This window comes from Plutella xylostella, chromosome 15 (genome assembly GCF_932276165.1).
Source record: "Plutella xylostella chromosome 15, ilPluXylo3.1, whole genome shotgun sequence".
Classification (NCBI taxonomy): domain Eukaryota; kingdom Metazoa; phylum Arthropoda; class Insecta; order Lepidoptera; family Plutellidae; genus Plutella; species Plutella xylostella.
Genome location: NC_063995.1, coordinates 5,532,571 through 5,544,173, shown reverse-complemented (window position 1 = coordinate 5,544,173; position 11,603 = coordinate 5,532,571).

Sequence of the window (11,603 nt, the reverse complement as noted above, 5' to 3'; positions counted from 1 at the left end):
TGATTATATGCGGCTACATGTATGCTTACAACATAACATTTTAATATGGTTATTACCTCTATAAGTGATAACATAAGTAGAAAGATACAAGGGGATTAATTACTTAGTTAAATATAACTTCGTTCGATTTTTATGTATACTATCTAATTTTCCATCCTTTTCTATAATAACATTTGGTGATTCGTCTTTTACAACTTTATAAGGTCCTAAATATAAGCTGTCGAGTTTACTGCCAGTTTCATTCTTAACGAGAATCAAGTCATTTTCTTTATATTTGACACTATTTGTATAAACATCATATTTATTCTTTCTTATTATTTTACTTTGAATCAAATTTTCACGAGCTTCTTTTTGGGATACTTGTAGTCTGAATCGTAATTCATAAGGATAATGGTCACTGTTATAAAGTGGTTGCACCTGTTTACATAAATTAGTAGGTAAATTGCACCTCTTACCATAAACTAACTCAAACGGGGTAAATTTTGTTTCGGAGTGCACTGAGGTGTTGTATGCAAAACTCCAGTATGGCAACCATGAACTCCATGTTTCTGGATGGTTGTCAGTTTGTATCCGTAAAAATGAACCTAAATGTTTATGTGAATTCTCAAGAGATCCTATAGTTTGATGGTGGTAAGCGGTGGAATTTAACTTTTTTATGTGAAGAAGATCACAGACTTCTTTCATTACTGCTGACATAAATTCTGTTCCTCTATCCGTACATATTTCTTTAGGTATACCATGTTTTAGAATAAAATTGTTGACTAACGTTTTAGCTACCTCATTTGTACTTTTGGTAATTAATGGAAATACTTCGATAAATTTTGATAATTCACATTGAATGCTCAAAATATAATTGTAATTATTGTCATCCTTTTCTAGTGGTCCGACAATATCTAAATAAATCTTATCAAATGCTGTCTTCGCAGTAGTCGTTATTACCATAGGCTCTTTTATAATAGTTGTTTGTTTTTGTTTTTGACAATGACTGCAACGTTTTACGAAATCAGTGACATCTTTTTCTAACCCATTCCAATAATAGTATTTCTTTATATTATTTAGCATTCGTCTTTTGCCCGCGTGGCCACTTGTGGGCAAAAGATGAAAATCGTTAAGTATGCACCTTTTATCATCTTTATCTTCAATTCTTTCTACACTATTTAAAACACAAAAACGGGGACCGGTCCATTTTTTATTTTCTTTCACTTCTTTTATTAATTTTTCTACAAAACTTTTATTATTTGCTTCTTTTATTAAATATATTTCATCTATTTTCAACAATTTACAAAACTTTCCTAGCTCTCTCACAAAGTCGGCTCGCGTCCATTGTGATCGAGATGCTGGATTAATATATATTGTCTGTTTACTACTTACGTAAGCAAATATATTATTTTCCTCTGTAATTAAATTCTTCTTCGTTATATTTTCATAGTCTTTAACGTTTATCATACGTAACTCCACACATTCTTTTGGTTTGATATGAGTTTCCACCACGTTCGGTTGATCAGGCCGTTCATTGATAGAAACAATATCATCCAATTCTCTTTCTTTCATCTCCTGTATTTTTCTGTATTGTTGTCTTGTCATAACCTGAATAATTCTTTCATTCATCTCTTTCAAATCATGTAAGGTTAACCTTGACAAAGCATCTGCAGCTGCATTGTCGGTTCCTTTGAGATATTCCACACAAAAATCATATTCTTCTAGAGCTAATCTAAATTTGATAAGCCGACTACTGGGATCCTTCATATTAAACAAATAGAGTAATGGTCTGTGGTCTGTTACTACTTTGAAACTACGTCCATAAAGATATGGCCTAAAATGTTTGACTCCCCACACAATAGCAAGTAGCTCTTTTTCTATTGTTGGGTAGTTTTTCTCCCCTTTATTCAAGCTTCGGCTTGCGTAAGCTACCGGTTTACCATTAGAATTTGAAAGAATTGCTCCTAAAGCGTAGCCTGAAGCATCTGTATGTAATACAAATTGGTTTTCTTCCGAAAAATCGGGATATTGTAGTATAGGTGGTGAAATCATACACTCTTTAAGTTTTTCAAAGGCATTTTGACATTTACTATCCCAATTAAACGTAACGTTTTTGCGACATAATTTATTAAGTGGATAGACTATTTCAGCAAATTGTGGAATAAAACGCCGATAATAATTTGTGAATGCAACAAATCTTCTGGTTTCATCTAAATTAGTAGGTACGGGATAATTTTTAACAACTTCAATTTTAGATGGATCTGGTAAGATACCATCACCTGATACACAATGGCCTAAATAAATAATTTCTTTTTTCAGAAAATTACATTTAGCTGGGTGGAGTTTTAGATTTACTTCTCTTAGTCGGGTAAATACGTCCAGTAGGTTTTTATTATGCTCATTAAGGTTTCTACCGAATACGACTAAATCATCTAAATATAGTAAACATTTTTCATGGTTCAGACCGCTCATGGCAATGTTCATCATTCTTGAAAAAGCGCTGGGACTAGTTTTTAATCCCATGGGTAATCGAGTCATTTGATATTGTCCTGATGCAAATGCAGTGTACTTTCGGCTTTTAGGATCCAATGTAACGGAATAATAACCTTGATATAAATCCAAATGTGTATAATATATACTTCCTGCTAATGAGTCTAAAATTTCAGTGATGTTCGGCAGGGGAAATTTATCGTTTTGTATTACATTATTTAATTTACGGTAATCTACAACTAACCTCCACTTCTTATCTCCGTTAGTAGATTTTTTAGGCACCAGTAATATGGGACTTGACCAATCACTTTTAGCTGGTTCTATAGTTCCATCTTCTAACATTTTAGTTATTTGATTGTCTACTTCAGATTTTTGCGAATAGGGTAGCCTATATTGTTTTGTAAAAATTGGTTCAGTACTTTCTTTTAAAGAGATTGTGTGTTTATATAACTCTGTTGTTGTTATTTTATCATTGGTTAAATAAAATATATCTGAAAATTTCGCGCAGAGACTTTCAATTGACCAACGTTCCTCCTTATTTAAATGCTGTAAATTTAAAATTGAAAATAATTCTTTCACCCTTTTAGACTTCGTATCAACTTTATCAAATTTGCATACATCATAATCCTGTAAATTTAGTATGGTTGGAGTAATGTTGTCTAGTTCAACTTCAGCTTCGGTTGTGTTTAACACTAAAACTGGTATGACCCCATTTATTGGTTTCACTACAGTATTTGCAATGTATAGTCCGTCACGTATTTCTGATGAGCAAACGACACAATCGTTATTAATATTGGTTGAAATATAATGTATGGATTCAGACCTAGGAGGTATAATATATGAAGTTTGACAATGGTTAGTTCGAATCTTTAAATCGACTGTTTTCTCTGGTGACTCAGATAATGTTAAAGTATTTTTATTCAAATTTAAAATAGCTTGAAATTTTGTTAGGAAATCATTACCGATAATTCCATCGTCTTTACACGGTAGTGAGTCAAAAACATAGAACCTGTGACCAAAACGGTGAACGCCTGACGTTAATTCTAAATAAACGGATCCGATTGCACGTATTGATCCTCCAATACCACTTACAGAGAAATCTTCCGCTCGGACTGGAATATTACCCGAGATATATTTTGACTTGATTGCTGAAATTGAAGCTCCTGTGTCGATTAACCATGTATAAGGTTGATTTTGCCATGACAAACTAATAGAACATATGCTATTATTATGCGCTAATATATGTTCCTTATTAGTCACGAAAAAATTCTGACTCCTGTTCCTGTTCGTTTGGTTCGGTTACCATGTGAATTTGTCTATGTTGTTGCGGCCTGTTGCCTCCACGATAGTGATTATTATAGTTGGACTTACCTCCTTCTTGAACGTTACGTCCCTGTGAGCCCCGCATGAAGCCCCTGTGTCGTCCGCGACTCTGAAACCTTTGGTTAGACCCTCTGTTTGAATGGAACGCTCCTTGCGGCTGATGATGATGATGGAAGCCGCCTCTATTGAATCGTCCTCGTGTTGACTGGTTTCTGAAATACCGATTATTATGGGCATAATAGTTAGTAGAATTACGAAATGTTAGCATTTCCTGGGAGGTAGATTGATGCGATACCTCCTCATCGACGGCTGCTTGTATGGCATCCTTTAAACAGTTATAATTTCTGGCCAAAATAATAGTATTAAGCCGCCGATTACGTAATCCGTCTGCAAAACTTTTAATAGCTTGTTTTTCGTTAAGCGGTTTTAAAACTTTAAAGTTTTCTTCATTTCCGTCTGACTGAGATATGGTCAGCTCGGTAAACAATTCAGTTATTTTATTTCCGTAATCAATTAAACTCATGTTATTTTGTTTACACGTGAGTAACTGATTTTGCAACGAAGTTGCCGATTTTTGAGGCAATAATACCTTTTTCATGTCTTTAACTAGCTCACTTACACTGTCATAATTTAATGCCAACCGCAATTTCGCAGACTGTGATAAACGGCTTTTTAATACGAAATTAATTAATTCAGGTTTTGATGTGTCTTTTAGAGTGGTCTCATAGTATTCGATGGCATCTATAAGTTGTCTCGTAATATGTAACTCATCCGTCATTACTGGCAATAAACTCAACGCTGTTTTAAGTTCAAATGAAGACATGGTGACAGTTTCACTACTACTACTACTTCCAAAATTAATTTCACTTTGATTACACAATTGTAATACTTGCTTATACAAGGAATCAAAATCTGCAAGCAATTTATTCACCAACTTAATAATATCTTGACCTAAATATCCTTTCTTTATATCATAAGTAATTTTTTCAGACACAATTAAATATTTAGAGTAAATATTTCTCGACTCTTCTAGTTTTTTATTTAATATGCTACCTTGTCTCCGGGTAGGTCCTATTTTTATCAAATAAGTTTTAATTTCTTTTAGTTCCTGACATAATTTAAATAATTCCTCCGACATAACTTACCATTATGATGCACAATAATTAATCAATCTGCATAATTCACAATATAACAGCACTAACCATTTACCTATAGTAACTTAATGTCTCTAATTTTTTTTTTTTTTTTTTTTTACGTGGTTATATATATTATTTAGCACTCATTTTATATCTTCACTAAATGCCCTTTTCACTGATTATAGGATATTTCACCTCACTATATTTCACATTACACTACGCCGCCGTCGCGACGATTCCCATTCAGCTGGAACTGCGCCATGGAACTCCTGCAGAGTTCTTGGTTAATCCAACGGACGTGGCACTTTTTATAAATCCGGAACAATAGGTACGCAGCGCCTGTTATCATGAGGAGCAGTATAATGATAACCAATACACTTATTGCAGACAAGTGGAGACGTAGTTCTTCCAACGAAGCATTATTGGAACCGCCCGCAGCGTTCTGTACGATTACAGTTTCCTCCTTACTTAGAGTTTTCCCCATTTTTCCGCGTTTTTATTACACTGATAGTGCAATCACAGTACAGTAGCAAAAATGTAATGATTTTAAACATCGTTAAAACTGTGCACTTCACTCAATGTTTATAAAAGACAGTCCTTTTAGGGCACGCCGCCCGGCCCCGGGATCAGATTCGCGCGCGTGCGGTGAGCGCTGGCTGGGTCGCCATGTAAGGATGGCGGAGGTATTAATGAAACAAAGGCTCGATTAAGACTGGTTTATTTTGGAGTAAACATGAATATTTAAAGATATGCTTTAGGTATACCACTACAAAGCCCACGCCAGGTTTTGATGAAGTAGAGAATCAAGAACTATCGGAAAATTCAATACTATAATTATAATGATAGCCTTATAGGTACCTACCTACCTACTAGCATCCGAATTTTGAAAATCAGACTTTTAGAACCCATTGAGCCAGTAGTTATAGCGGTAAGTAACTAGTTATCTAATCATACGACGACGAATGATTCAGTATCTCTACCGACCTTCGTAGCCGTGGTCACTTTAACATGGGCTCGCTGCTCGCTCTAACTACTCGTCTGGCACTGCCCGATGTCCGTTTCACCTGAGGACTTTGCTGTTGCTGTTGTACCTACCCAGGTTACTAGGCAGTTGGTACATAAGTAAATCGAACTCACAGCTTCTCGAAGAGATCATGGATTTTAGAAAGAATACTTATAACAAGGACAAAAAAATATGACGAGATACCTGGAGACGAAATAGGCAGACGTTCCCCTCTGGCGGGGTGGTAGGCCAGAAAGGCCCACCGATTTATAAAAACTAGTTGCAGTCTCAATTTTCACCAGACTCAATCTAGTTGGCAAAGCGTTCGTTTCATAGAAAATGATTTGTTTACATACTAAAATGACAGCTTCAATTCATAGAATATCCGGATTCCGGATTTGATCACAGATTTGGTCATGGTTTATTGTTATTAGCTGTTTCCTAGCAACCAATGTCAAAAAAATGCAATAGTGATGTACCGGTATGTAGATATGTATTAATCGACAAAAAAGGTCATAGTTGGGAAGCGTCCGTAGTCGAATTGGCTTCAGTAATCGTAACTGATCACTGAGGTTAAGCGACAACTGACACGGTCAGCCATTGGTAGGTACAGCATGAGTTACCGATTTTAAATGGTTCTTTTCTGGACGCATCCGTGCTTCGGACGGGACGCTAAGCCGTGGGTCCCGGTTGCTGCTTCGGCAGCAGTCGTTATGCCTAGTCAGAGGCCGCCCGAAGGGGCGGCTTGAAAGCATCTGACCGTCGGGTTGCCCACTTACTCGACAAATTCAGTGCATTGTACTCATTCAAAAACGGCGATACGGCTCGCGACCTATCACGTGAGTATAAATGTACAGCGAAAAGCGGGTGACTTCGTTTATTAATCATTCCTAATTAAATTTAACTAATACCTAATTAATTTAAAATTAGTATTTCTAACCCATGTTCTCGAATTCATCGATAGCACTTATCGATAATTTTTACATCCATTGGCAAGAAAAATTAAGACACTGTGTTCATTATTAAATGTCACTTCACGTAACCCTTATTGCTGGGAATTAAAACTCATAATGATATGTCCCATGAGACATAACCATGGTAAACGGTAAAATTTCCCCCCGCAAAAATTGGCAGACTTTTTTGTATCAAGAAAGATCGCTATGACGCTTCCCGAGGGTACACCCGAGTCCGCGTTGTTCTATGCGAGATACAGTGAAACTATTAATTCATGAAATTAATGTTTGAGGAACTAAAATTTTCAGGAGCCTGGCACCATTAGAAAAGAAACATAAAAGTCATAACAATTGTTTATGGCAGTTCGCGGTTGGCTGTTTTTTCAATTTTCTTATTTATAGCATAATCTAGATAAAAAACAACTATTTACGCTTGTTTGCAATTAGGAAGAAGAAGAAAAATATTAATGCTATACATATAGGGTTGCTACTTGAAAGATGGCTGCGCCCTCATTTAATTTCAGAGCGGGCCCTGAGTGCGAGTTTTTTCACCTATCGAGAAGTGAAATCGAAACGCAGATTTTGTATGGCGCGGAGCTAGTACAGCTACTTACCGCTAGGTGGCGTGTCTAAAACGCCATACAAATTTGCGTTTCGATTTCACTTCTCGATAGCTGAAAAAACTCGCACTCAGTTTCACTGTAGTTACAAAGTAAAAATACCGTTCGGTGTGAAAATGTGAATATCAGAATGGAAATACTAAGCCGAAACCTACGTGTGCAGCATGTTATATCTAAGCCCGAAAATAATATCAGAAAAATAAAAAAATACATTGAAACTTTGTTGGTAATGTAATTTTTAATAAATATATATATATATATATATATATGTGTCGCAGCCGGATCGTATAATCCGCCGCGTTACATTACGGCTGGCCGCATTACATAACAGGGCCGCTTTGTAATGCGCCGGTTCAACGTTTAGCCGGATTGTCCTTTCCATACGTTCTTCAATACGGCGGCCAACGTTTAGCCACATCGTACGTCTACTGTAATTGTAGGGTGACCATGAACATACTTATAAAATAAATCAACGTTTGAATTAAAACACTTTTTTATTAATCACTCATAGGTTTCTTCATAAGAATTTTTTTACTAGTCTAGAATCATTATCATAGACACTAATATAGTAAATAAAATAATTAGCTTTAGAATTAAGCTTGAATTAAGTAACGTATTTTTTTTTTGTTGGATAGTAGGATCTTCCGGTTTATTTTTCTTAATGATCAAATAATCTTCGCCAGCCACATTCATGATATCATTTTTTTTCCCCAGTAATATTGTGTTGAATTCCGCCGACCACCAGAATCCATGGTCACTTTACCTGTTTTGACGTGCATTATAACCTCCGAAACTCGGTCCATGGTTTCTTCACTGTCCCACATTGAGCTGAATAGAAATTATTTAACTGCACGTAAAAAAATTCTTAAAGTCACTGTCCACTAATGTATTTATCACGATTTCTTCATTTAAAACACTAATTTCTTCGCAATTCTGTAACACATGAACTGTATCCGACGCCATTGTTGTTGTTATCTCAGGCAGCGCCACGAGTGTTAAAAATTGAAACTAAAAATTTTCAAAGCGGCGGCTAATTCCTAGCCGTATTACATTACGGCCAGCCATATTGAAGGACGCACGACGTCGAATACAATCCGCCGAAATTTCATCCAGCCATATTCAATCCGGCTAAACGTTGATACGGCGCATTACAAAGCGGCCCTGTTATGTAATGCGGCCAGCCGTAATGTAATGCGGCGGATTATACGATCCGGCTGCGACATATATACAACGTCCTTGGGAGAACTTCGATCATATCGAAGATTTTTTTTTTTTTTTTTTTTTTCTGTGATTTTGATCTGCGATCGGTTCCTTAACCATAAGCAGGTTTGATGGAGGTATCAGGCGTTTAGAGTTACTTGTCCAGTGACAAGTACTCTTCAATCAGCAGGAAGCAAAGGTTTCATCCAGCTCCAGTATTGCATGACGTTTAAGCCGACGTTTGTGGCTGTGTAGAAGGAGATCTTGTGCCAAGGGATTGGGATGATTGTCCAGGCGTATTTTATATTTGGAGCATGATGTAGCTATTTCTTGCTTAACAGTTGGCATTCCTAGGAACTCGTGGACTTCTCTATTGGTAATAAACCAAGGAGCGTGCGATATGGATTTCAGAAGTATGTTTTGGTATCGTTGTAGAATCTCTATGTTTGAGTTACAAGCACTGCCCCAGAGCTGAATGCCATATGTCTATATTGGCTTGAGAATAGTCTTGTAAACTAAAAGTTTGTTTTCTAAAGATAGCATTGACGTTCTTCCGAGCAGCCACCATAGACTTCTGTATCTTAGGTTTAACTCATCTCTTTTCTTTTTTATGTGCGTTTTCCAGGTCAGTCTGCGGTCCAGGTGAATTCCCAGGTACTTGACAGAATCAGAGTGTGGGAGTGGTTCTCCTGCCAGCTTCACTTCAGGGCAATTTCCTTTCCTCAGTGTGAATGTGATGTGGGTTGATTTTGAGGCACTAGATTTTATACGCCATACGCTTAACCATTTGCTTATTTGGTCCAGTTCAGATTGCAGTAGAAACGAGGCCATGGAGGGGTCTGAATTATTAGCCAAAATCGCAGTATCGTCAGCGTAGGTTGCAGTCAGAGTATGGTTAGTTTTTGGAAGGTCGCATGTATACAGGGAGTAGAGCGTAGGTCCAAGAACAGACCCTTGAGGCACGCCTGCATTTATATCATAAAATCTTGACATGGAACCGTTCTCTTTTACGTGAAAAACTCGATCACACAGGTAAGATTGGATCAGCCCGAAGAATGCGTGAGGAAGATATTTCTTGACCTTGAATAGTAGCCCTTTGTGCCAGACTCTATCAAATGCCTGTTGGATGTCTAAAAATGCTGCTGAGCAGTATTCTTTGTTTTCGAGCGCATCTCTGATTTTTCCACAGACTCTGTGAACCTGCTCTATACTAGCGTGCCTTGACCGAAATCCAAATTGATGGTCTGGAATTACTTTATTCTCGGTTAGAGCAGGAGACAATTTGCGTAGGATTATCCTCTCACAAATCTTTGAAATAATGGGCAGCAAACTTATTGGCCGATAAGACGTTACCAGATTGGCTGGCTTTCCGGGTTTGTAGATCATTAAGATCTGGGAAACTTTCCAGTGTTGGGGGAAGTAAGACATCCTTAGAATTGCGTTAATTAGTATAGTTATGAAAACGATTGCCTTCTTGGGAAGTTCTTTTAGAATTTTTGGCGTTATTAGATCGAAGCCAGGAGCCGAGTGAGTTTTTAGGTATCTTATTTGAGACCACACTTCCCGTGGTGTCGCAAGTTTTATCGATGAGTCATCTCTAAGGTCTTGGGCGAGTAAAGATTCGATAAAGCTTTCATCAATGCCGTCAGCAGCTGCATTAGGGCTGAAGACATCCGCCAAGTGTAGAGCAAAAGCTTCCGATTTTTCCTGACTGGATCTAGCCCATTCACCATCGGTCTTTTTCAGAGGAGGCTTGCAGTTCATCGGCTGATTTAGATGCCTCGTTGCTTTCCACAGGGAATATTCTGATGATTTATCTGGAGTCAACGATTCAACGAAGCTTTGAAAAGTTTTGTTCTTTAGAGAGGCTATGTCCATCTTCAACTGGAGACAAGCTTTGTTGAGTGCTTTCTTATCATCCGGATGCCTACTTGTGTGCCATATTCTTCGCAGCTTTCTTTTCTCCGCTATTTTCTCTCTTAGATCTGCATTAAGGTTGAAGCGCTCTCTTTTAATATCATTCAATTCGGGGGTGTTTTTCCAAGCAGCTTCTTGAATGAGACATGTTATGTACTTGGTAGCTATCTCGATGTCCTCTTCTGATTTGAGAGGAATTTTAAGCTCGATATTTTTGTCTATGTATTCACGAAATGCTTCCCAGTCGGTCTTATGATTATGCAAATAGTGTGAGTCTTCACAATTGATTAAGGTAGAGCTCATGGTTACTATGACTGGAGTGTGACCGGAAGAGCTGTCTAGGCACGATTTAATATCAAAGTAATATTGTGAAATACCTTTTATCACGAAGAAGTCTATTAGGTCAGGTTGTTTGTTGCGATCAGTCGGCCAGTGTGTTGGTTCGCCAGTAGACATTGGAAGAAGATGGTTTTCTTCTATGGACTTCTTTAGTTCTCGGCCTCTCGTAGTGACAAGACGTGAGCCCCAGTCGGTATGTTTGGCATTCCAATCGCCACCCACCAAGAAGCGATTGCCCAGAGAAGAGAAGTATTGACTGAATTGATGATCTTTGATTTTGTGTTTGGGCGGGCAGTATACCGATGAGATGGAGAAACTGCCGTCCTTACTCTCGACAGTTACTGTGGTAGCTTGAATATGATCAGTCCTGAATGCATGTTCTTCATGATGTTTTATGCAGGTTTTGATTAATATTGCGGTTCCACCATGAGCGGTCCCGTCCGGGTGGTTTGTAGAGTAGATTGCGAAGCCTGGAATGGTAACGTGACTCCTTTCTGTAAAGTGTGTTTCCGATATTAAAATAACATCTAGCTTGTGACATTCTATTAGAAGAGACAGTTCGTGTTTGTTTGGAGGTAGTCCATTTATGTTCCAGGTAGCAATCTTTAAACCAGTCACTTAGAGATTTTGTCAACAAGAGATA